Here is a 26,608-nt window from a genome sequence, read left to right on the forward strand (position 1 = left end):
GAAAACTGAATTTGAGCGTAATAATGCTGAAATGTTCCCATGCTTTTCTGATTTTGTTATAATATTGACATTTTACAATTTAGGGATATCATTGCCACCCACCTAACAATGCTAATTAAGAATTTTTCCAAATGATTTAATGTATCTCCAGAAAAAAGTATTGGATTCGCGATCCCTTTGCTTTTGATAGTAATTCATGTCCCAAATTTATTTATTTATTTGCTGAATTACCATTCAGCAAAAGGAAGATCTTATCGACCTGTCGTCTGACGAAGCATTAAGTGCTCTTTTCAAGACTACTTGGGAAAATTTTTGGCATTCTCTTCGAGACGAGTATCCAGAATTATCGAAATTGGCGATACAAACATTGCTGCTACCTTTCGGGTCTACATATTTATGTGAGGTTGTTTTCTCAAAATTAACAGCTATAAAAACAAAACAGAATTCAAGGCTCGTCCTTCTCATTAATTGTTTTGTTTTGTAGTTGTTCATTTTTTATTGTTTTTTAATCTTAATTGAAGAATAGAGCTCACATCTGGTGAGTATGGGCTTGGCAAACCCTGAGCTGGATGTCATCATTCTTCTCTTTCTTGGTGATTACCAGAGGCGGATTTAACGGCGAGCGCACCGGGCGCGCGCCCTGGGCCCCGACTTCTGAAGGCCCACGCAAAACCCCAACAAATTAGTTGAACTAATATGTTCAACTATTAGTTCAAAACTTGGTGATTATTATTATGCTATTATTAATTATATTATACATATATTATATTAAAATTTTATTGGAAATAAAACATTAATAGTACATAATATTTTTTATTTATTTAAAAAAATGGTTAACATGTATTTTTATTTTCCCTGTCTTTCTCTTTTTTTTAAGGGGCCCAATATTTTCTTCTGCGCCCGGGCCTCAACCGACCTTAATCCGCTACTGGTGATTACCTTCTACTTTTGACAACCCCCCTCCCCCCCTCTCTCTCTCTCTCACAAGGTGCTTCCTTGCACCATATGATAATAATAATAATAAATAATAATAATAAGAATTTGATTTGTTATTTTTGCTGTATTCAATTAAAATATTAAACAATTATTTTAATGTGCAAATTAAAACGGAAACAATTTTTTTATTCCTTTCCCAGTACTGGAATAAAATTTTCTACTACATAATTTATAAACTTCCATTTTTCTTCTCTAAAAATCTGGTCATCCTACCTCGAGGTTTACATTGAGGGGTCGCGTTAATTTTATATTTAATACAAGGGGTCGCGAGTGAAATAAGTTTGCGCGCCACTGTCTTAGGAGACCATCTGCACTCTGCCATGTTGCATTTTGTCTCTTTAATGCCGTGTCATCGGGCCCACGCTGTGGACAAATGTGGTTCGAGGAGCACAGTAAAGAAAGCACCTATCTTCATTGGCCTCCAAATTCGATTGACCTTAATCCAATTGAACACCTGTGGGATGTTTTGGAACTGAAGTGAGGCGTATGGACACGCGACTGCCATCTATTCCGATACTGTGGAAAGTCTTGCAGGCAGCATGGCAGCAGATCCCTGCGGAGCTTAGCTTTTTTTTTTTTTTTTTTTTAGTGCATCAGCTTTTGTGGCCATAATGCACCCCCCAAATTTTTTTGCATTTTACTCTGATCCAAGCCCGAAGCGGGATTCGAACCCGCGACCTTTGGGTTGGCAGGCAAGCACTTTACCCACCTGGCTAGCCCGGTCGGCCCCTGCGGACGTTTTCAGACATATAGTGGAGTCGGTGCTTAGGCAAATAGCGGCTGTTATCTGTGCGATCGGTGGCACAACATCGGTGGTTAGGTAGGTGGTCACAGTTCAGCGATCACTGAGTGTATATTGAATAAATGAGCAAGAATGCTGAAATATTAAAATAATAAATACAATTAAAAGTGATAAAAATTTAAAATATAAAAAAATTAATCTTAATCGCAATGGGAGACATCATTAAAAGAAGTGCACAAAATCGTGCAAGGAGCCTTGACATAAAGTAAACGATTGACACTGCTTTTTTGAAATAGAAGCTAGATATGAAATATTTTAGCAGTATACCTGAAGTAACCAGATATCAATATTTTAGTTGGAAAATCCGATTTTTAGTCTGTCCTGCTGTTGTAATTGTCAATTTTCACAGAATTTAAGGTTCTAACGTTATATTAGGACCTTAAAGTGGGATTTAATTTCATTAACTAAAGTTAACCAAACAGACTATCTTACCTTAATATTCGGCTTACCTTTATAAATCTCAGTAACACGTTTTTAACAGTGGGAACATCTTTCGAAACTGTAATTGAAATCGTTAAATTATTGGCTCACATTCATTTAAATTACTGCTTTTGTATGAAAGGAGGAAGATATACCCACACAGATTATTTGTGTACAAGGCCAGCCACTGGTGTGCTGCCCACACGGCTTCAGTATTTGCTTAGTTCATAACAAACATGTAACTTGTTCCTAGATTATAAACTGATAGTCATATTTACATTTGAAAGCTAAATGTTGTTTAATTCAATATTGAATTTGGTACCGGAACTACAGTACTTTGATAACACGGTTTTGATAATACATGTAACTATAATAGGGCTACCTTACTAATACTGTTTGCTGTATTATAGTGTACTTCATTATAATGTATAATTCGACTTTCAGTTTTCGTTGTATATTATTATTATTATTATTATTATCTTTATTTTCTCCTGAGAGACACCCGCTTACAGCTATTAACCAGGGGGTGCACATTCATATATACAAATATAATTTATATACATAATTATCTATTTATAATTTATACAAATCAGTCTTTATAAATTATACAAATTATACAATGTCTAAATTATACATTTTCTAAATCATACATTGTCTGATTAATTATATTATACACATCATTGCCTTATTTTACATGACAGGCAGATAGAAAGAGAGCACAAGCATAATTTACAATTTTACAAGGAATTAGAGAATGTTCACATCTACAGCACTATTTACAGCGAGTTCACAGAAAGACAAGACGTCCAATATAAACATAACAGGAGCAAAAACAGTCCCGACCAGTTCATTTTCTTCATTTCCTGCATTCTCTTTTGTTTCCCTCTGTCGGCATCACTCAACATTTATAGGTGGAGTAATGCCTTTTGAAACACTTCGGTCCTGTATCTCTTCTCTGCGCAAAGCCTTTCTGGGTTTGCTTGAAGATCTTTGAACATTTTAATAGTGTTCAAAGGAAAAAAATCGCCGAAGGCTTTCCAGCTGTGTGAGCGCGCTACTGATTGGAAGGGATGTTGTTCTATTCGCCCACCTTTGCGTCATGTGGGGCCGAGTCAGCAGGTGGTCAGTTTTCGGCGAGTCGACTCTTCCGGTCAGTAGTTTTGCAAGCGTGAGGATGTTCTTGGTGACAATAATGTGAGACCAAGGCGTGACATCCAAGTTGGCATATAAAATGGTTCTTGAGATTGTAAATGGCTTCGTAGTGATCCTGTTTAACCATCTCAGCATCCAGTACTCTAAACCCAGGAAAGCCTTGATGGTAGCAACTGGGGCAGAAGACCAAATCTGAGATGCGTAGAGAGGGATGGAGAGGACGCATCTTAAAATATATTGTTTAACAAGGTCAGGGTTCCTGATACCTACTAGTTCTTGTCTGGAGGTCCATAGCGCTGCGTAAGTTTTCTTCTTTACATGTCCGAAATGGGGTGTGAAGTTTAGGTTTTCGTCCCATTTCAGACCAAGATCAATATGTGTCCTGACTTTTTTGACCACACTGCCATTTACGCGTATTGATATGTGGTTTTTTAATACCTTGTTGGTGAAAACCATTTGGGCTGTCTTGTGTTCATTTAGTCGGAGCCCCATGCAATTAAGGTATTCTTGCAACTCGGCGATTTTGGAGTTTGCTTCGTTGTTGCATTGTAAAGATGTGTTTTGGTCATTCGAGGTGACGAAATATTTCAAGTCGTCTGCATATACGACAAATTGCTTTTGATTTTGGGTCAGGAAGGGATGCAGTGCTGTTGCGAAGAGAGTAGCAGAGAGGACACCACCTTGTGGGACTCCCCTGTTGACTTGGAAGGTCTCTTTGGAAGTTCCATTTATGGCAGTGATGTGTCTCTCCCTCAAAGAACTCGTTATTATAGCTAATACGTGCCCAGTTATATGGAAATATTCCTCCAAGATGATAGTAATAGCCGAGATGGATATTCTGTCGAAAGCGGATGCAACGTCTAAGAAGACAATGTCTAATTGCTGTCTGAAGTTAAGGGCGTGTTGTATTCGAAATAGAGTCTCCATGAGATTGGTGGTAGTAGATCTTTGTGGGATCACTGAATGAAGGTACTCCGGTCTATGCCCGAAGCAGTGATGGTTGATGGTATTTAAAATGGATTTCTCAAATATTTTTTGAAACGAACATCCAATTGCAATAGGCCTGTAGTCTTTGGCGGATTTAGGATTGCTATTTTTGGGAACAGGTTTAACGAAATACGTATTCCATATCTTCGGAAAGTGGTTTTCACTTAAAATTTTGTGGAAAATGTGAAGGAGCAGATCTATGATGTATACACTGCTGATCTTAATCATGAAGAGTGGGAATTTATCAGGCCCAATTGTGGCTTTATTCTTGAGGCTATTCACAGCGGCTTTAATGTCATCTCTAGCGATACTGATTTGAGACAGTTCAGGATAGAACTCTGTCTTCAGTTTGCTAATTGCTTCACGGATTTTCTCTGTGTTGACTTCACTTTCAACTTGATTTTCTGCTAGAGGAGTTCCAAAGGTGGCTTGGGTCCATTCTGAGAAGATGTGCTCGGGCATTATATCCGTACGCCTTTTCTTATTATATATCCTGCTTCCTTTCTTTAAATGTGATCGCACCATGTCATAGTGAGCTTGACGTTTCAATCGAATGAACCGCGCTCTAGCTTCTTTATATCGAATATAATCAGGTGGGTGTTCAGATTTTTCCATTTTCTGAACAGTTTTTGCTTCTTTTTAAAAGCATATTTTACTTGTGGACTAAACCAGGAATTTGCTCGATGGGAAATTTTTATGTGTTTTGATGCGCCCTCAAGAGCAATAAAGTGAAGGGTATCCGAAAGTGCTTCTAAGGCATCGTCTACGGGGAGTTGGAAGAGATTTTGCCAGTTGAAATTCGCGAGCCGTTTCAAAATTACGTCTGGTTTTATATACTTGGTTGAGAAGATAACATCAGCGTTGTTTTCCCTCTTCCAGTTCTCTTTTTGTCTACAAGCTTGACTTCTCAGGTTGACTTGGATTGAGAGAGGGATGTGATCCGAAGCGAAGCGAGTCGTACTGTCAGTTAATGTGATGTCTAGAGCATTATAGTATACCAGGTCAAGGCGCTGTGTGCCTCTTGTGAGGGGCGTTTCAAGTTGTTTCATCGAGAGGGTTTCCATAGTATCATCCAATTCGCTCTTTGCATCTTTGTACTTAGGAAGAGGCATGTTCAAATCTCCCATCACAATAGATTCTACATTTGGGTTCAAGTTTGCAACGAGCCAAGTAAGGAGTTCATTTCTGGCTTCGCTGTCATGGTTGGGTGGAAGGTATATAATACAAATTTGTACATTCTTTGTACCTTCTCTGAAGGTTGCTGAGACGGCTTCAAAATTTTCCGAGTGTGACTCTTGGTTTTTAGTTACAGAGAAATTATTCTTATAGAGTATCATTACTCCTCCTCCTCTTTTGTTTTCTCTTCCTCTTGTAACGCATTTAAAACCAAAATTGTCAGCCAGAGCATCTAGCTGTCTATTATTATGAAGCCAGGTTTCTGTCAGGCAGATGAATTCATATTCGGAGCTTAATAGAAGGTTCTGCAAAGTGTGAAGTTTATTGGCTATGCTGCGCACATTTTGAAGGTAAAGAGAGACTTGCATATTTTCTTTCGAGTCTGATGAGGAATTCCTTAATTGCTACTGAGCAACCCTGGTTGAGAGCCTCGAAGCACGTTCCCTGAAGCGTTTAACCAGGGTGCCAGTGGGCCAAATGGTTTTGTCTAGTAATCGTGCTTCACAATTAATAGGGCATGAGATAGTGAAGGAGGAATATGCTGGATGTCTTGTTCGTACTTGTCGTACTTCCACGTCAATACCCATCCCCTCTACGCACATTTCTTTAATGACGCTCGGTGTGATACTGGGTTCAATCCGTGAGACAAATAGCTTTCCTCTTGTTTGAACTGAGGTGATGCTGTATCTTTCTGCAAGACAAGGGTGATGGCTGGGATGTTGGAGGATGATCAGTAGGATCGCCATTTGTCCGTATGGCATGTTGTTGCTGATGGGCATTTAGGTGAGGGGGGTCCTTTTTAGTGGAATTTTGAGGGGCCGATTTTGTCGGCAGAGAAACAACCTGAGCAAAAGTAGGTTTCTGGTTCATGTTTGGCTCCGATGGAGGGGTTGATTTCTTTTTATTGCGGTCTTGGTTTGCAGAAGAAGTAGAGCTGGGGATAGCGGTCGCTGGACCGTTTTCCGACCTGTGCATTTGTGCATACCTTTTATTGGAGGATTGGTTTTTTGAATTATCAAAATTTTGAGGAGGTGGCTGCTCTTTGCAGGGATCAGCATCTTGCAACTCTGCCCTAAATTTGAGGGTAGTCGTCCGTTGTGATTTAATGTGCGAGTTCTCCATCGGTTTCCCTCTTGCAACTTTCGAGGTGCCAGCTGGGCAAGCCTGTGGGTTTTCGAGTATCGGGATATTTCGTCCGATTGTTCCGTTAATTGCACGTAGTTGAGTTAGGACTGTGTCTAATTTATCATCAATTAGTTTCTGTTTGGCTATTAAAGTTCTATTCTGTTCATGCAGTTCATGGTTTTCTTCTTTGATTCCTTGCAGAGTTTTGTGGATTGGAAGAAGGAGTTCCTCGAGTAACTCTTTTAGCATTTGAGACTCATGCTTAAAGTAATCCTGACCTGTTTGTCTTTCTTGATCATTCCGAGCCCCACTACAGCCTATTTCTTTAATGTAGTCAAGAGTATCATTTCCATCATCATATGTTTTCTTGTGCGCGCAATCGTCTGGGCATGCGTCACAACCTAAGATATCAATTAATGAGCCACTAAGGTTCCCGTTCAGCTCCGTTACTGCGAGGTTGTCGGAAACCTGTGGGGAAGGTTCCTCAGTTTCTGAGTCATCGTTGTCTATGACGTGAGATTCTGCTGCATTTATTTCTTCCCGTTGTTCTGCGCTATTGTTCTCGTTGTGTGACCTGCATTTTGAGCAAAGGAACTTCTTTCGTCTGCTTTGATTTAAGCGCACGATGTCAACTTGGGAACAGCAGCTCCCAATGACGCTGCCACATCGCGAGCATTTAATGGCGTATTTATTTACAACGTTACAAATGCCGCATACGTGCTCCGTCATATCAGATGGTTTCTTTTCCATATTTGTAACGATTGAGACCGTAGATGCGTTACTTATATGTTTTACTTAAATCTGGAGCGTTGGCCAGATATTTCACTTATTTCTCGATGAAAGGTGCGGTAGTGGGGAGAGCTATACACTCCACACCCAGTTACGGTTTAATTGGAGCCTTGAATGTAAGGAGCGACCTTGAGAGAGGATTAGTGGTGGGGAAAGCTGAGTAGTTGAACTTTCCGCAGACAAGAAAACTTATCTATAGCTGTACCACATATAGCATGCATGAGACCAAAAAACAATAATCATAATTTACCTGACTGTGCATTTCTTCCTTAGTTGGTATATTTAGATAGAGGCACTTCTGAACTTTCGATTAATACTAAATATAGCTAGTACATGACTCATAATTAAACTGAAAATATCAAAAAATACGGAGCACGATAATCACACTGTTGTCATCTCCGCCACCTAGGATATAATGTACGTAATGTGTTAGTTACTGTACTCTTTGCAGTGATAAAATGAGCTTTCCTAAAATCGAGATAATAGGTCTTAGCAGAATGGTTGATATTTTGTTATAAGGTGTCTGCATGCGGGATGCTGTTGATTCTGGTTTGTTTTGCGCCGAAGCAAGAAAGGCTATGTGGCATTGGTGTATTGTGGCTGTGAGTTGCATGTATTCTATCGTCGTTTTTCCTGTTTAACTGGATGAAAGGCACATACTTTTATTGGAAACACAAAAAAGTTTGCCTATGGTAATGTTGCCCTATAGTAAAGTTCATGAGATACAGCCCACATGTCACTTTGCCTCTGCTACCCAAAATTTTTACCAAGCTCTGCAGTCCGTACCTTCTCTGCTCTTCGTGTGGACATCGATTAACGACCTTCACCATCCTCGTCTCTCTTCTTTCGACTTTTTCTAGAAACTGTATCTTTTTTTGAACTGTTGCCTCTAAACCTGGCTACATGTTACAAATGCGATGTCACCAGCTTATAAGAGGGACAAGTGTCATCCCCTCCTTACTTGCAAATACTCTATAAATTTAATATACGATTGTATCGTAATCCGCAAATCCTTTTCCTGCTGAGCCACTTTTAATCCCCTCTGTAGTTTATAAGTAGTTCCTAGATTTCTGTTAGCCAGATGAAAGACCTTATATTTGGAGGTATTAAACTTTAGTTTCAATTTTTCCGACCATATATGCAACCGAGTCAAGTCATTTTGAACAATGTGGCCTAGTTTTGGTTGTTAACTATCCCTACAACTTGGAAATTACAGTATCAGCATACTCTGACTCCCTCTTCATTGTTACTATGGGAGATTAGAGACATGCAGGACCCAGAACTGATCCCTTAGGAACGCCAAATGCTACAGTGGTCTACCCTACATTTATGATTGCCATCTGTCTCCTGTCTTTTAGCCAACTACCAATCCCAGTTTGCTCCAGTTTAAATAGTCATTATTCCATATATGAATTACACTTTTCAACATAATCTTCACAGCTTGATTGTCCAGAGGGTTCACAAAAATAAAAATCTAAAGGTTGCAACTTCATATATGTTTCTTTGGACACATCCTATGAGATAATGGTTAATAATAATAATGATAAAATTATGATAATAAAATTTTAAAAAAACTTCAAAACATGAAAATCATATGCCGAAGGAGAAATCTGCATAAAAGTATCGCCCTTCTACATGAAAAATGATAACAAAATGAGAATTATGTAGTTCTAAAGCTAAGTGCAGAGATAATATTAAAAAGTAAATTGATGCTGTGTAACAGATTGTTTGATATTGTAATGACTGGAATTGATTAAATAGTAGAGATTATTTTAGCATTGCTGTGAATTGCTATTATTACACAATAATATTAATACTTTACCATTCCCTGAGGGATAAGTCAATTATTGAATAAAGAAAGTTATCAGCTATTGAGTATAGTTTAACATGTAAGAAATTGGCGAGTTGTAGTTTTGTGTTCTATATAGTTCTGTGTTGATTGATTCGGACATAGAATTCATAGGGGCAGTTATAGTCTTTACATCCTTAGAATTCACGCATTATGCTTTACCCGGTCCTACGTGAGAGTATAGTGGTTTCACTGCTTGTCACTCGTTTGGGGAAGTCTTGGTTCGAATTCCGTCGACAACTGGAGACATTGCTGAAGTTCTCTTCAATCGAAGCTGTAGTTAGCCAATCTCAGGCATAGGGAGTAGAGTTCCCCTGTAAGTTCTTCAGGGTTTTTCAGCTCGCACCACATGCAATGTGAAATTTGACCACACACCTCTACAGGCTAATACATACATACGGATTTGGGTAACTCCCGGGGGCCGTTAAAATAATAATAATAATAATTATTATTATTATTGTGCATTACACATGTCCTCGCTGGTAGCATAGTGGTTATTATAACAATCACCGTTCTCCCCACATAATGTAAAAAATGTCTGGATTCAAATCTCGTCATCAGGAACTTTGATGTTATAAACTGATAGTCATTTTCACACTGTCGCTGAGTTAGACGGTTACAGGCGAGGATAGCAAAGTTTTTCCCACCTGAAATTCCAGTTTTTTTTTTGTATGCTGTAAAATATCCCATAAAAATTCTTCATGTCATAAATGGAATCGAACCCAGACCTTTTCTACATGTGGGAGGATGGTAAGTATAACCACTGTGCTACACGTGAGGAATCACTTACAATAGGATGATTGGAAAAATAAATTTGTAAAATAATGTTTTTTTTTCTAGTGGAACCTACTTATTTTTCAAAGTATTAGGCAATTGTTGCAGCAAAATCACAAATCTACTCATATATCAATATAAGATACTTGTCTTGATCCAGATGTTTTTCCTGTCTCTATTTTAAGGAAATGTCGGTCTCTTTCTTGTTCTAAACATTTTAGTCAATTCCTGTCTTCATATTGATTAATATTTTTCTGCTTTTAAGCCTTCACATAATTTTCAACACTATCGCCAAATTATTTGAAAAGTTAATTTTCAAGTATCTCTGTATCTACTTTTATCCTTTCAGCGATAACCACTAGTACGTATATTTTCCTGAAAGTTCACTTGTTTTCCAGTGTCGTCTATTTATGTACTTTATGCGCACTAGTCTTATTGATGCTTTCGCACTATACTTATGCACTAGTCTTGATAAAACTAAACTGATTCCTCGATGTATTTCATGCATATGATTCTGTTCACCCTGATTAGATATATTTTTTATTTTTATTACTGTCTACTATCTGAAATTATCCTCTTTAGACTTGCGGTATGCACTGAGTTGGCATTGCATTAGCAACATTTTGTAGAAATGGGCTAGTCTGTAACGCTGGTGATAGCTCAACGTTGAGAACGGTTGACATAAAATTGTAGTTGTTCGCACAAGTGACGATCAATTTTTGAGTGTTTGCTAGGAAGAATGGGTTGGCGTCGTGACCATTCCGACTTCGACCCTAGAATGGTTTTGGAGTGGGGCAAGGAGTGCATGTGCCAGTATCTCGGCAACAGCTAATATGGTTAAGTGCTCCTGTTTTGTGGTGTCACGAGTCTATCGTGAGTGGATCGACAGTGGTCGAAAAACCAGCCAAAAGTCACACGTGGAAGTCATGTGCCTCGTCTCGTAACGCACAGCAACGCAGCACAGTGGTCCAACTAACCACTCAGTACAACATATAAACAACAATACCAAATGTCCACATGGGCTATGCGCCGGACATCTCGTATAGGTTGTCAGTCAACGGCGGACACAGGTGTCCATGCTCACTGCGAGACACAAGAACTACGCCTAGCATGGACACTTCAGCACTAACACTGGACGACCGACATGTGGAAATCTGTGGCCTGGTGTGATGAATCCCGTTTCCAACTGTGTCATGCTGATGGCGAATATGCATTTGGAGAAAGCAACATGAGGCCATATTGGTGCACTATTGGTGCTCGGCAGGCAGTAGCTGGTAGTGTTATGGTTTGGGAGCTGTTTTCGTGGCATGCACTGGGTTCCCTGCTTACCGTTAACCGACTGCTCGATAGTAACGCCTACTTTCCTATCATCGCCGACTAAGTACACCCCTTGATGATAACAATGTTTTTAGGCAACTTTCTTTGTCTAGGATTTTAGGTGCATCAGTCATATAGCACCGTATATAATATATCTAATTTTCATGTGTGTTCCGCGGTCGATTTGCTGTTTGCTGGACAAAAAACCGAATTTCCGGGAGAAAAAAAAAAAAAAAAAACATAGCACCCTCATCTGAGACCGACTAACTCAGCCACGTTGTGAAAAAGGCCCATAAAAAATTTTCCTCGCGTCATTGACGGGATTCGAACTCAGGTTTCTTCTGCCTGGTGTGGAGAGGACGGTGATTATACCAGCTGTACTACACACGAGGGCATCTAGACAATTCCGGCATCTGTCACCCAGACAGCGTACCTTTCACAAGGCCTGGCACGTTGCTAACTGGTTTCAGGAACACGACAGTGTTTCTCTGTCCTCCCATAGTTGTCAATTGAGCATGTTTGGCACCTACTGGAAAAGGCCATTCGATACTAACCATCCACTTGCCAATGCGCATGCATTACCGGATACATTTTGCAACGCATGGGTTTCACTACCACGGCAACACCTTGTGGAGTGCATGCTAAGACGCGTACACTGTCTGGGTCACCTCTTGCCAGTGTACACTGGCAAAAAGGTGAGCTACGAGGTATTAGGTAGGTGTTGCTAATGCATAGCCAACTCAGTGTATGTTTTTCCTTTACTGAAGTTTTCCAAGCAGATTCAGTAAAGGTATGTTTTTCCTTTACTAAAGTTTTTCAAGCAGATTCAGTAAAGGTATATTTCTCTTTACTGAATCTGTTTGAATAGCTTCTTCATCATTTATCTGTTGTGGTTGAAGGAGAACCATCGATTTCTTATAATTATTTTTAAATCCTTTAAACTTTATGTTTATGCTATATCAGTGATTTCTCTCCCGTGTTTTGGTCTTACAACATCAATAATCTAAAGCTTCACAAAGTTATTTATCGGTCCCCCCCCCCCCACTTTCTCGCTTTCTTTCTTTCTGCTGTCTGGCTGAACATGAAGAACATGTTTCTAAATCCCCTTCGAATTTGTTTCTGAAATTAAGATAAAATCTATAAACGTGTTGGTATGTGCAGCATAAATGTTAAAGGCAATTTTAAACATAATTTAAAGGTTAGAGGTAATTTTAAGGTGTCGCAAACATATCCATTAGAAGTACTATACCGGAGAAGTACTATCACGAAGTACTATCACGAAGTACTATCACGAAGCCATTACTGAAAGTATATTTCATGTATGTTAAAACTGAAAAATAAAACCATTTAAATTAATTTTCATATGAATATCAAAATTAATTTAAATAGTTAGAATATTAAAACAGGAATTATTTGAATATGTTTTAATGTAGTGGCAATGTATCAGATCGTTATCTGTCTAATACATGTCCACGCCCGGCATCATTTGATAATCCATTGTAACGTTTTTTGTATATTAATGTCAGCTGATGAAGGGACCCATCGTTCCGATATAGTAGAAGTACGATTGTAAATACTGTAGTTTAGTTTTTTGTAAATATATGTATAATTTTGTATTGTATAATGTTATTAACGCACCACTTATCGAAATATAATCAGGAAATGACCTATGTAATTATTTACTTGCGCATTTGTAGTGACATAATTGCCCCGCCCTCTTCTCCCATTGACTGGAATAAATATCATTAGGAGGAAAACTTTTTTAATGTATAGAGAGATAACTAGGAGAAAAACCTTTTTAATGTATAGATAGATAGATAAAAACTTGAAGATTTCTATGAATTTGTAATCTGAACAAATTCTCCTAAATATGAGGAAATCATTGCTTCTTTGCTATAGATGCAGTATTTTATTTTTTATCGGAATCTATGGCGAATTTAAAAACAATGTATTAATTTTATAAAAAAAATATATATTTATGAATAGAAAAATTAATTTATTGTGTTGTGGCGGATGGTTTCCACATAAAGTAAACCAGATATCAAATTATTCTTCCCACTTTACATTAGATTTCGAACAGCTCCCCATAACAAAACCACTGAGCTTAGCGTTCAGTTTTCATTATACATAGAATAGAATATAACAGAATGAATGCCCTTCCTTTCCGAATAAGTGGTTCTCTATTTAGTGGTATAGAAGGAATCATATTGTGAAGCTCGGTGTTTTGGAATAGTTCCCACTATACATAAGTAGTTGTATAACTGGTGAGTGTGCATTTCCCACGCCAAATTAGTGTGGTTTATGTTTTCTTATTGTATTAGGGGACTTTAAAATGAAACAACACTTTGTAATTTACGCGATCCAATAAAATAAAATGTTTTAAAATATTTTTTCTCACATTAAATTTAATATGTGTGAAATAATTGCATTTTTTACTCTTCAGCTTGATGCAGTTGAATATTTCGGTTATTTATGAACCGTTTAGGTAGTCCATCAGAAAATACTTTTGTTATTATTTTTACGTTTAAAAATAAAAGAATATTATGAAATTAAAACATATTATTATATCAGGAATGCGAAAGATAGTGTAAAATCAAAGTCTAAAGATTTAATTTCAGTAAATTTTGCTTTTAAAAATGACTACAGGGATTATTACGATAAAATTTGTTATATCACAGAAGCATTTCTTACGAATTACACGAAAGTGGTGCGAGGAAGCTCTCTTTATAGTGACAAATGGGCCTGGAGTACTGGGGTCCATAGTTTAATAATTTTCAAATAGATATTTACAGTATACCCAGTATAAAAATAAAATATAAGTACAAATTCAGTAGCTTTCGGAACACGTGTCCCTTTATCAACTGACAAATTTGAATACATTACAAGCAAAGTGTGGCACGTTACTCATGCGTCATTGTTGTAGCACGGACGTGTGCTGCCTTACGCCAGTGATCATCCATCAATAAAACGGTTGTCTCTAGGATGGGATGTATACGCATGTCTTTCTGGCGATTTAATGCCTTAGGGTTGTTTATTATGTTTAGTGACTCTAGCCATAGGCGGTGGCGAAAGTGTCGCGCGTGGTCTACTATCTCAAAGTCGCGCTTGGGGTCAAGATCGTGGTTGGTAGCCCAAAAATGTTCTGCAAGCGCCGACTGGTCAGTTTCGGCAAGCCGGATTGCTCTGTCGTGTTCCGTGAGGCGATCCTGGAGACGTCTCGATGTCTCACCTACGTAGCAACTGTTACAGGCCCTACAGGTGATACGGTACACTACATTGCTGCGTAAGACAGGTGTGACAGGTGTGTTACTGATAGATTTTATGAATGTTGTTCAAAACTATTGTACTTATAATTGCGTAATTATATATTTTGCGGTTAAGCAAATTGGTAATTGATGGATTGCATAATGTTGTAAGGAATTAACTTTTTAACTCAAAACGAGTATAATTTAGGATACTTTGTGTTAAAAAAAGGTTGAAATAAACAAAAACAGCTAATTTCTGTTTAAAAAATATACAAATACATTGAAAGAGTTTTAAAGTCCAGCGAGTAATATCCCCAATAAAAATATGCTGTTAATGTAATCCTGTTAGCTGGCAGTAATCATTATCATTCCAATAATAGAAGGTAGTGGACTATTGTTTTTTTTTTTTTTTTACCCACGGTTCGTTAATCTTCATTTTAAAAATAGCAGCAATAGTATAGACGATTTAACGCTATTAAAATGGATTCCTTTTGTCTCGTTCCTTTTGGTAAATAATTTTATTTACTGTATATGAATTGTACCAACTTCATTGCTGAATGAAGAAAGGTATTATAATATGGCATTTAGTTGTTTCCTTACTATTTAGCTTCTAGAAAAATAGTTTCTTAAGATCAAACAAAGCTGTATACATTCGTATGACTACATATACGACACTTAATATATCGTGTATAGTTATTTTCATGGAAAGAGAATGCAATATATTCAAATTTTATTCCTTATGAGCATTCTGACTTTGACCGTGGTAGGTTTTAAATTTTGGGATATTTGAACTAGTTTATTGTTTTAATTTAAAGATTATTGGATTACGTAAGAAAAACATGTTTTTCAGATAACGCGGGTGTTTGACTTTTCCAGAAAGCAACATATTTCTTAAAGTTTTCTCAAGCAGGAAAGTTCGTTAATACGTTTGTTGTTATTTTGAATTAACGCTAAGAACTCAAGTCATGAAGTGTTAGTATGCCATGTCTATAAATTCTGTGGTTATAAGAGTGGTTTGTCTGTTTTTTAAGGATAAAAAACCTAGAGAAAAATCCCAGAAAAATTCTTCACCTCCACTCGAGAGTAATGAAAGTACTTGTCAAGTGACATAACTATTTCCCTACCATGGAGAATAGGTTAAATAGAGTTATTAGTATTTTATTTGAATTCATGTAGATTATAGTGTTGGAACGTTGTTCCAAAGAATAGAAATAAAGGGAGTTAATGAAGATGATAAAACATTCCATAAATTTGGATTGGAACTGTTGAATGGTTAATGGCTGGTTACCGCACGTATTTCTAATTGGTTTTATTATTATTAGCCATATAGTGCAAGGAAGCTTAAGGCTTATGCTGCACCAGTAAAAAGAAATTTCCGAGTAACCCTGAGAGAGAGAGAGAGAGAGAGAGAGAGAGAGAGAGAGAGAGAGAGAGAGAGAGAGAGAGAGAGAGAGAGCACCAAGAAAGAGAAGAATGATGATGATATCCAGTTCAGAACCCTGGGTGTGCCTTTGAAGAAAGTGGCAGAATTAAGCAGAAAAACACAAAATAACAATGCCTGTAGAATATCTGCCGAAAAGGTAGTCAGCAGTAACTAAATATCTGTATGATTGGGTGTGGTTTGGATCCGGTTCTTTAGAATGTTTGTCGATATAACTAAGGGCATAAGACAATTTACATACACGATACAGTATAGTATATATAAATTTCTTGCATACTTTTCTGTTTGTTGGATGAAACACCCTTTTCGTTGCGATTACAATTCTAAATCTTCTTCGATATTCACGTTTGGGAAATAATACCTATAAATGTTGTTGATATTCTTATATTAAAACTGAATTAAACCAGATTGCGCGACCCTTAAAACTCACCATTTCAATTTCATAGTCAAAATCGTTGAAAATATAAGGGCCATAAAATAAGAATAATTTATTCCTTAATGTTATGGTTATGTGGTGCAAATGAAATTGTTTTCTTTACTAAATAGACTTGTTTCACTTAAAAATAAACAATAGATACTCTGAAAATTTGTTACCTACTTAAAGACATCTAGCTGGCTAGACGAAGGTTAAAGAAAACAAGAATATGCTATATATAAATAGAATTAACTGTAACTGACTCATTTCACCATCGGAAGCAATGGGAACAAAGCCAAAATGTACGACACAGTGAGCAAGGGTATCAATGGATATATTGTCCTATTCCTTATGCCTGCCTCATTTATTCATAAGTATGACTATTAGTAAGGCCAAACAATGCACATATACGTATTTTCTACATCAGTCAAAAAGTAATCATACAAGTATTTTATAAAATAAAATAACAATTAAAAAACCACAGAATGTTCATAGTATTTCCATTCCCATTCCCACAAGGCCACCATCCACTTCCGCTTTGAACATAGCCGGACTCACTGCCACTGAAACGTTGAGAGGTATCTTCCTCCAGTGTTCGACGTCCCGCTGTCCACAGATGAACTTCATGAGATCCAATCTTCTTTTATTCCATTATATTCTGTATTTGTGACCATGGTTCTCGTCTCACTAACGCAGAAGACTACTCCTTCATTCAATTTACCCAACTTTTTCATCGCTTTATACACCTCCATCAGATGTTCCCTTATATATTCAGTTGTCAAACTTTCAAGTCCACTCTTTCTAAGATGTTCATATTGGCATCGATTTACACATCGCTAATCTGGTTCCCCGTCCTTTAACCTTCTCCAGAAGTTCTGTGTCTTTTTTAGGTGTAGTTTCCAGACCTGAATACAATATTGCAGTGGCGCTGTGACCATCGTATTGTATAGAGGGACAGTGACATCCTTATCCCTACTACAAAAGCTCCTATAAATTATGGACAGGATACTGTGCCTTCCCAGCAGCATGTTTACTAAGTGGAAACTTTCAGATTGAATAGTGACACCTGTTTTTCGCCTTGAACCACTTTCTCTCTTCCCTCCTTAACATATACGTGACTCCAGATTTTCTCTTTCCGAAATGCATAACCTCACGTTCATAAGCATTAAACTTTGGTTGCCATTTTTGGACCATATATGCAACATATCAGAGTCCTTTGAAGCAACATAGCCTGGCTGTTTGGCTGTTTGTTTGTTAAAATGGTGGAATAACGTAACATCCTTGTTACGGGGATGGTAGAATGAATTCAGTTTATTAATTATGGTTAAGCAATTATGATTATACAATTCAATAGTTATTATTATGGTTATACAATTCAGTGGTTATTATTATGGTTATACAATTCAATGGTTATTATTATGGTTAGATGCAGAGGAAGAAATATTTGTGATGTGCTTATGCCAAGAGATATTAGAAGTCAGGGCAATCCCTAATAGAGATATGTTATCTTTTCTAGAAATCAGAGTGTCATCGCACATGTGCATAGAAGCAGAAAAATCATTTTTTTTTGGTGTGATATAAGGCAGAACTGAGGTAAAAATAGAATTGAAATCAACTAAGTTTTTATTTGACCCCTCAACTGGAGAATTACCTGGAAATCAACATTTTAGGAATTGGTAGTGGATATTCTTGAAGTTGAGGCTGTTTGCACTGGACACGGTGTCTCAGACTGGAAGGTTGAATGCGATGCGATGCGTTATCATCAGCAAAACTCTGGATAGGATTTCCGGTCAAGTGGAAGAAGGTCATTAATATATAAGAGAAGAAGAGTGGAAGAAAGAATTGAACTTTGGGGAACGCTGGCATTATTGGAGAAAAATGAAGAAAGAGAGCCGTCTACCATCATCCATTGTGAGCGGTCAGAGAGAAAACTGGATACACTATTACAAAAAGCAGTTGACAAACCATGAGATGGACGCTTATTTATATCTTTATGCCAAACACTATGCCTTTAAATGTCAACAGCAACTATCACCAAACTGTTCCATTAAATTTGTTCATAGATAGGTGATATAAGATAGTATATCACAAGTAGATCGACACTGATGGAATATATTCCCGCGATCATTAATCAGATGGAAGGTTTCTAGATAGTTTAGGAGTTGGTGGTTTAATGGATTTTTCCATTACTTTCGAAAGAGTAAAAGTAAGTGCAATGGGACGATGATTAGATGGGAGGAATATATGTCATCTTTTTTTAGGAACTGGCTGGATATCAGTAAATTTCTAAGCAGAAGGAAAAACACCGATGGAATGAGAAACTGTTCATATAGATGAACAGTGCACTGTTGAGTCAGTTTGGTGTGACATAAGCACTGCGAAAGCAAAAATAAGAGTAGGGGTGTGTTATATGCCTAATGATTCGAATGAGTACAATGAACAATTGTACAGAGAAATAGAGTGGGCTAGTAAATTAGAATGTCTTATAATTGGGGATTTTAAGTTCCCAGATATTATTGACTGGAATTTGTGTGGTTGGTCACTCGCACACTAGTAAGACTTTTGTGGATTTATTTGATAGTTGTTTTCTGCAGCATTATGTTCTAGAGGCAACCAGAGAGGAGAATACTCTTGATCTGGTTATCAGCAGTGATCATTCGTGTATTAAGAATTTGCAGATAGAGGAACCACTAGGTGGCAGTGATCACAGTGTACTGATGTGGGATTTACTTAAAGATATAATTAACATCAGGGATAAAGGAAAGAGATTTTGCCTCCGTAAAGGTGAATACAGTGGTCTCAGACAGTTTTTAAATTCTGTACAGTGGGATCAACTGATGATGTTACCAACAGTAAATTCTAAGTGGTAAGCGTTCAAGGAATTAATCGTGGATGCTACTAAAAGTTTCATGCCTATTAAGAAATATTGTTCAAAGTTTAGGCCTAAATGGTTATCAAATGAACTAATAAGACTCGTGACAGAGAAGAAAAATGCATGGGGTGCATATAAATTATCAGGCGACACAGAAGCCTATGGCATATATAAGCTAGTCTGTAATCAAGTTTCACCACCAAATACGGAGGATGCGGAAAGGTCAGGGAATGACCACCGCATATCCCGGAGCAATATGGCCTTAGTTGCTAATGCTCCTAAAAACCAAACAACAACTGTAATCAAGTCATAAAGGAGGTTAGGCAGGCGAAGGCAGATTACGAGAAATCTTTGGCAAAGGATGCTAAGAAAAACAGCAAGGATTTCTTTACTTATGTAAACTCTAAAAGGAAGGGGATGAATCTGATTGGTCCACTTGATATCGATGGTTCGATTGTTGATGATCCTTCTCAGATAGCAAACAAACTGAATGAGTATTTTGCATCTACATTCACACATGAGGAGTTATTAAGGTTTGAAAGTGCCAGAAGGTTATCAAATTGTAGCAGGGTGCTTAATGATTTTGCAATAACTGAGAGCAAAGTGGAGGAGAAACTGCTGAAGTTAAACATAAGAAAGACTCCTGGGGTGGATGGGATCTATCCAGTTATATTAAAGGAGGCGGAAAAGGAAGTAAGCAAACCCTTAGCCATAATTATGAGAGCATCCTTGTACTCAGAGGAGGTCCCCACCGAATGGAGATGTGCAAATGTATCCCCAATTTACGAAGGGGATCGAAGGGTGACACGAGTAATTACAAACAAGTTAGTTTAACTTCTGTTCCGGGTAAAATAATGGAGTCACTGGTTAAAGATGCACTGCAGGATCATCTAGACAAGACTGCAGCAATAATTCAGACACAGCATGGGTTTTTTAAGGGAGTCTTGTCTGACGAATTTGATTGGTTATTATGATGTGGTTACAAAGGAACTGGATGCAAAAAATAATTTTAATATCATATACTTGGATTTTAGGAAAGCTTTTGACACTCCTGCTCATGGAAGATTACTGTACAAGGAGCAGAATGGTATTAAGGGTAAGTTGCTACAATGGATAAAAGGATGGTTGAGTGGGAGAAGACAGAGGATGGTATTCAATGGGTGCTGCTCTTCTTGGACTAATGTTATTAGTGGAGTCCCACAGGGTTCGGTGTTGGGTCCACTGTTGTTTTATATATTTATCAATGATATTGATGAAGGTATATCAGGCTTAGTGTCGAAGTTTGCATATGATACAAAGGTTGGCATGGTTGTGAATGACAGTAATGGCAGTGTGCTACTGCAACAGGATCTAGAAATTTTGAGCAGATGGGCTGAGAAGTGGAAACTGAATTTAACCTTGGAAAATGCAAAGTACTGTATATGGGTAGAAGTAACCGCAGAGACACGTACCAACTGTTTGGTACTTAAGGTGGTAGAAAATGAAAAAGACTTGGGAGTAATTGTGCAGTCAGATATGAAGTTTTCTGAGCAATGCAGACAGGCTGCCAGGGCAGGTCATGGGGTTTTGTCAATGATATATAGGAATTTTGCTAGCAGGGAAAAGGAGGTGATTATCCCTCGGTATAAGGCAATGGTCAGGCCACGGCTTCAGTACTGCGTACAGGTCTGGAGGCCCCATTTAAGGATGGATGTAGATTTGCTTGAGCGTGTACAGAGAAGGGCAACAAGGTTGGTGTGGGCAATGAAGGGATCCTCTTACCAAGAGAAGCTTAAGTACTGCAAATTGCAGCGGCTGGAGACTAGGCACCTGCGAGGTGATCTGATTGAGGTGTATAAAGCCTTGAATGGGTTGAGTACGCTGAATTCTGATGAAATTCTTCCACTTGTTCAGATTACGAATCTAAGGGGGCATAAATTCAAACCGAGGAAAGACACATGTAGAATAGATGTGCGGTAATTTGCCTTTAGCCAGCGGGTGGTTAATTGCTGGAACAAACTTCCATCTTCTGTCGTTGTGGAAGTTGATAGGTTAAATAAATTTAAGGAGGAACTGGACGGATTTGTTTTGTTATTTATTTATTTATTTTTTTGACTGATGCTGCATAAGCTTATACACTTGCTTTATTGCATCACATGCCACTACTACTACTGCTACTACTGTAAAAAGGCGACACAGAAGAAGGAAGCTGAAGAGCACAGGTTTTGAGAACAAGTGGAGAAAAACCATCAGCGCCTGGCCCTTTCTTAGCATCAAGACCGTTTGAAAGTTTTCTGACATCATTTGACGTCAGATCACAGGAGGCATCGAATGGAGTGTACTGGGAATGGTAGGAGATGGTTCACCAAGATCATGAGTACACGAGTTTGAAGAAAAGTAGGATACTAGCAGGTCAGCTTTATCTTTAGCTGAGGTGGCAGTGGAACCGTCCGGTTTTAACAATGGTGGGAATAGAGGTGGGGAAAAGTTGCGGCCAATAGCTCTGGCAAGAGACCAGAATGCTCGAGTACAATTTGGACAAGAAGAAAGTTTTCTACTCTTAGCTTGTTCAAATATGGTTTGGACTGATTAATAACTGCTTTACAATTGTTGCGGGCTTTGGTGTAGGCAGAAAGCGAACCTGGAGAATTGGATCTAAGCCAATTCCGATATGCAACATTCTTATCTTGAACAATGTTAGCACATTTATTGGAAATGAAGATTTATGTAAAGGATGTGATTTTAAGTTGAAGTGTAGAATAATAATTATTTCACTGACAAGATATGAGCAAACATTGACATCAGAAGGCTTAATACAATAATCCTACCAAGGAAAAGAAGAATAGAAATCGCACAGATCATCCCATTTTGCATTCTTGTAATGCCAAACAAGACTAGGTTGAGAATGGCCACAAGTGAAAGGCTCCATTGGAGGAGAGACCATCACTAATTTGTGATCTGAGGTGCCTAGAGGACCACCCATCTCGACCGTGTACTTGGTAGGGTTTTTTGTGAGAAAAAGATTAATAAGAGTGTTGGCTGTGTGGTATTCTTATAAGTAAATGAACAATCTGTGCAACCCCATCTGATTGGAGACAATGCAAATCTAGCTCAGTTCTTTTATTTCTTAAAGCAGACGGGATTATTTTACTGATTTTAACTGGTAATTGCACTACCGAATAGAATCAGGCACAATATGGCCTTAGCAGCCCTTGTGCCATTAAACAACATATCAACCAACCACAATCTGTGCGAGGTGATTAAAATTGCAAATCGCAGCATCTGTAGATAAGGAGATAGGCAGATAAGTAGAAATCATCCAGTTAAAAAATGCTGTTACCATATAGTCTATTTATGGTCCACGTATTCTAGTCTATAAGAGGGTGTTTTTTCCCCCCTATTTTTTTTTTAAGATGTAGATTGAGGTCGTTTATAATAAAACAGTCGTAAAAACCAACAGTAAGTCGTATCTACCGTATTTCTAAATGTGTGGTGTTTCTTATAATAAAAATATGCTTTCAAAATTCACTCTGAACAAAATAGCCCATTTAGAATTTTGTCATTTTTCCAAGATTCCTTTTTATTTGTAACATACCCCATTATCATCTTGCCTTTAGCGCAAGCCATTTAACACAACATTGACTCAGCATCCACTTTACCTTGATCTGATTGAGGAATCATTTTTAACGCATTGCAGGTTTTAATCAGAAGCATCACTCCCCACCACTCCGAAAACTTCCTTAGTGTTCGGATTTATACTGTCAGAGTTCGAAATTTCATATCATGCAGGATCACGCTTTCGGTGTTCTAAAGAAGATTAGAACCTACTTAACTCGTAATTTAAAACTGATTAATTCTTAAGAAACAAAAACCTGAGTTAGTATCTGTACATTTTAGTGTAAATTAGCTGCAGTATCTAGCGCCTTCAGGGGAATCGAAGTTAAGTCTCATATTTTTGTAACCAAGAGATATCACACTTTGTAAGTTACTGTGATAAATCTATTTTATGAACTCTTTCAGTAATAATTTTGACATTATTTTGGAGTTAAAAACATTTTTAGTAAAATGTTTAATTCTATCGTAATAGAAATGTAAAAACGGCAAATGTTATTTACCGTTTTTAAATTTATTTTAGTTTTGCAATTTTGTTATTTTCCACACAAAAAAATAGATAGTTCTTTTAGCTAAGGTTTCATCGAAATCTTGGCTAAAAGAACTGTCTAGTACTATGCGGTAATAAGAAGGAATGCAAAATGACATATGTTGGGAAAATGATAATTTATTATTAATGACGGCTTCGGAAATATGTTATTATTTCCGAAATAATAACATATTCACTCCCGAGTACTTTATATGTTCGATTGTACTGAAGTTGAATGTTTGTATGCATGCGAGTGAAAAAAGATAAACAATAAACACAAAATTGACCTATCAATACGTGGAAGTTGTATCTACTGTATCGTATTTTTAATGTGTGGTGTTTTTTATAATAAAACTGTGGACAAAATATTTTACTTTTTTTTTTAGTATACGTGTTTTATCATTTTATTTATTTATATTTGATCCCTAAAAGTAAATCGAAATTGCTACTTCTGTACATTAGAAAAATGTGCAGTAACAATTTATTTGTACAAACAATGTTTCTCTTGAAATCATTTACAGCGATCTTCATCAGAACGAAATTTAAATACAACGAAATGATTCTTTCACCCCTGAGAAATTCCTTGTAACATTATTATATACTATTTTAAGTTTGTTTCTTACATTGTATGCACTCAATAAATTATTCCCACCTAACTTGTAAGACAAGTTAAAACTTTGTATGTTTTAATGGTGGTTTGAAATTCTTCATGAAAGTGTTAATGAAATAATAGTATTGGCAAAATTTCTTGTATTTTTTTAATTGTCCAGAAGGCCTCTTTAGTTATCCATAGAGTTCTCAACAAAAACTTTCCCAGAAACGTGAGTAACACGTCAACAGCGTTATATATTTCCTCCAGAGAATGAAAACGACTCATCTTAAGTTTCATAAACATATAATAATACAGAATTCAAAGATGAAACTGCAATGAGGGAATATTAGAGATAATTTCCAATGAATTTAAAGATTTCATGATTTTCCAAATGAGCAGAATATGTCATTTGAAGTAGTCTTTAAGTTTATCTGTTTTATTTTATCCAATATCAATTATTACTCCTTTGCTAAGAAAAAATCTATCAGTTTATATCTTTATTTTATTAAATAGAGAATAAAGGAAAGTACTGTATCTGTATATGCCCACACTAGAATAATTATCACATATCAAGTGATTGGTTCACAGTCTCTGTATAAGTTGTTAATTCTTATAACAATAATTGAATGGATCTCAGTAAACTTTATTTGCATTGTGCCCTATTATTATGGAGTATGTAAGACAAATAACAGTGATATTTTAAACAAATATTAGCTTACAATTTTGTTTAAATAAATGCTTTTTATTTAAGGTAAATTAATCAATTTGCAACTGTATTCATTTAAAATAATTATTTAATAATATTTGCAACGATCTTTTTCTTCACTCTTCCTTTCTTTAAATTTCCCTCTTAAATTTATTTCCCTGCCTACTCCCCGTGTTATAATTTCCATTTTACTTAATAGGTATTAATTTTCCATTTATCTCGCCTAGCCCCTTATCGTATTTGAATAGGCCTTTTAATCTGATATTTTGTCTTACCTTCCTTCCATCTTTCTGCTTAAAATTATTTCGCTGATAATTTTTCTGCCTTCTTTCTATATCCATTCCCATATATTGTATTGTATTGTATTGGTTCATTGTACTCTATTTTCATTTTTTCCTTCCTATTAAACCTCATTCTGTTATTGCTTTCTATTTATTTGCACCGGTTTCTTTCTAGGTTACTTGGAAAACATAAGATTACATCATTAAATAATTTCTTTCTCGACGTGATTAATTTATCATCACTTTTCTTCGCTTTAAAATAGCAAAGTAACGCATGGTTCATTCAGTGTACTAGATCTGGGAAAGTGCCCAGCGTGAAGTGTATACAGTTTAGTTAGTTTTACTTTTTCCTGTGTCAAGATCATCCGTAAATCTGGAACAATGTTGTGGGCCATCCAAAATAGTAAGAAACATTCGAGAGAGAGAGAGCATGTGTGTGATGAAATCTAATCTGTCTTGCTCCGTTTCTTTACCCGCCGAGCTGTGAGCTTTCGTCGTATTTCCTGGAGTTTTTTAAGGTTGTAACGCATAGCAACGCGAATTTCGAGGTGTTGCCAATACTAAAAGAAAAACAACGATTTAGTCACGGAAAACTGAATTAGAGAATTTTTACCGCTTATGCATTCGTAAGCGCTGCTAATCTGAAATGTTAAGGGGGAAAAAAAATAAATAAATATACATATGCATAAATATATATATATATATATATATATAGAGAGAGAGGACATGCAGCGTGGCTGATGATGAAAAGAGATCACTTGCGCACAAAGAAAGCACGAAAGGTTAGGGAAATGGCAGTGATTAGAAGCTGGACCCGAACTGTCCCCTTGACCGAATCTGATAGGACAACGTACACTACCGAGTCACTCTTAAGACCATGAGCCCACCATCAAGAATAAGTTGCTGGGTACAAGGCTACAGCTAAGACGCTGTACTGTTTAATGACGACACCGGATACCGCCAATAACGGCCGCGTTTCTCAAGAGACGGACAAGATTAATGTATGGAATATTGTTCTCCGTGATGTCCTGATGTCTATTTTCGTTCCCACCTTCGCCTGTTTTTTTTTTTTTTTTTTACTTCTCAAAATAAACTACAACGTGTAGATGAATTCACTGTAGAAATAGACTTGTGTACTGTTAATAAATTTATAGTTGCTATTTTAAAGTTTCCCCAGATCTGTTCATCTCAGTGAACTAGGTTTCTTATATTTCAATTTCCGTTTAAACGGAAAATGAAGCATAAGAAACCTAGAAAACAAAATTATTTTATATTGTAATTTCATATATTTAAATATATGAAATTACAATATAAAATAATTCATTTTTCTTGACTTTTTTTTTTGAAGTTTAGTGATCTGGTGTGTAAGACTGTTATTATGATTTTCTCTATCTCATCGCTTACAGAAACTACTTGATTAGTTGCCTTTGTTTAGTTACAAGTTTTTAACTCAAAATACAACAAATAATGCAGTAAATAATGTAACAGCAGCTATTCTTATACGTGATAGTAACTTTTAATTTTGGTACGACAGTCATTTTTGTCGTAC

General features: G+C 36.9%; 2 protein-coding genes across 5 annotated transcripts in view; one reads left to right on the plus strand and one right to left on the minus strand.

Moving 5' to 3' along the window:
- The window catches only part of LOC150081555 (four and a half LIM domains protein 2-like), a 337,841-nt gene that overhangs the window by 80,326 nt on the left and 230,907 nt on the right, over positions 1-26,608 (minus strand). Inside the window, exon 1 of one of the 4 annotated variants that reach the window (XM_090380119.1) lies at positions 25,822-25,926. The exons of the other annotated variants lie outside the window; for them this stretch is intronic. The gene's annotated coding sequence lies outside the window, so the exon portion shown is untranslated. Of the gene's footprint in view, positions 1-25,821; positions 25,927-26,608 lie in introns of those variants that run through there. 4 annotated transcript variants of the gene reach the window in all.
- Positions 12,044-26,608, plus strand: part of Eaf6 (chromatin modification-related protein EAF6/MEAF6) — a 425,780-nt gene continuing 411,215 nt past the window's right edge. The window contains exon 1 of the mRNA XM_090380123.1: positions 12,044-12,101. The gene's annotated coding sequence lies outside the window, so the exon portion shown is untranslated. The remainder of the gene's footprint in view (positions 12,102-26,608) is intronic.

This window comes from Mastigoproctus giganteus, chromosome 8, assembly GCF_048544385.1.
Source record: "Mastigoproctus giganteus isolate SK-2022 chromosome 8, ASM4854438v1, whole genome shotgun sequence".
Taxonomy (NCBI): Eukaryota; Metazoa; Arthropoda; class Arachnida; order Uropygi; family Thelyphonidae; genus Mastigoproctus; species Mastigoproctus giganteus.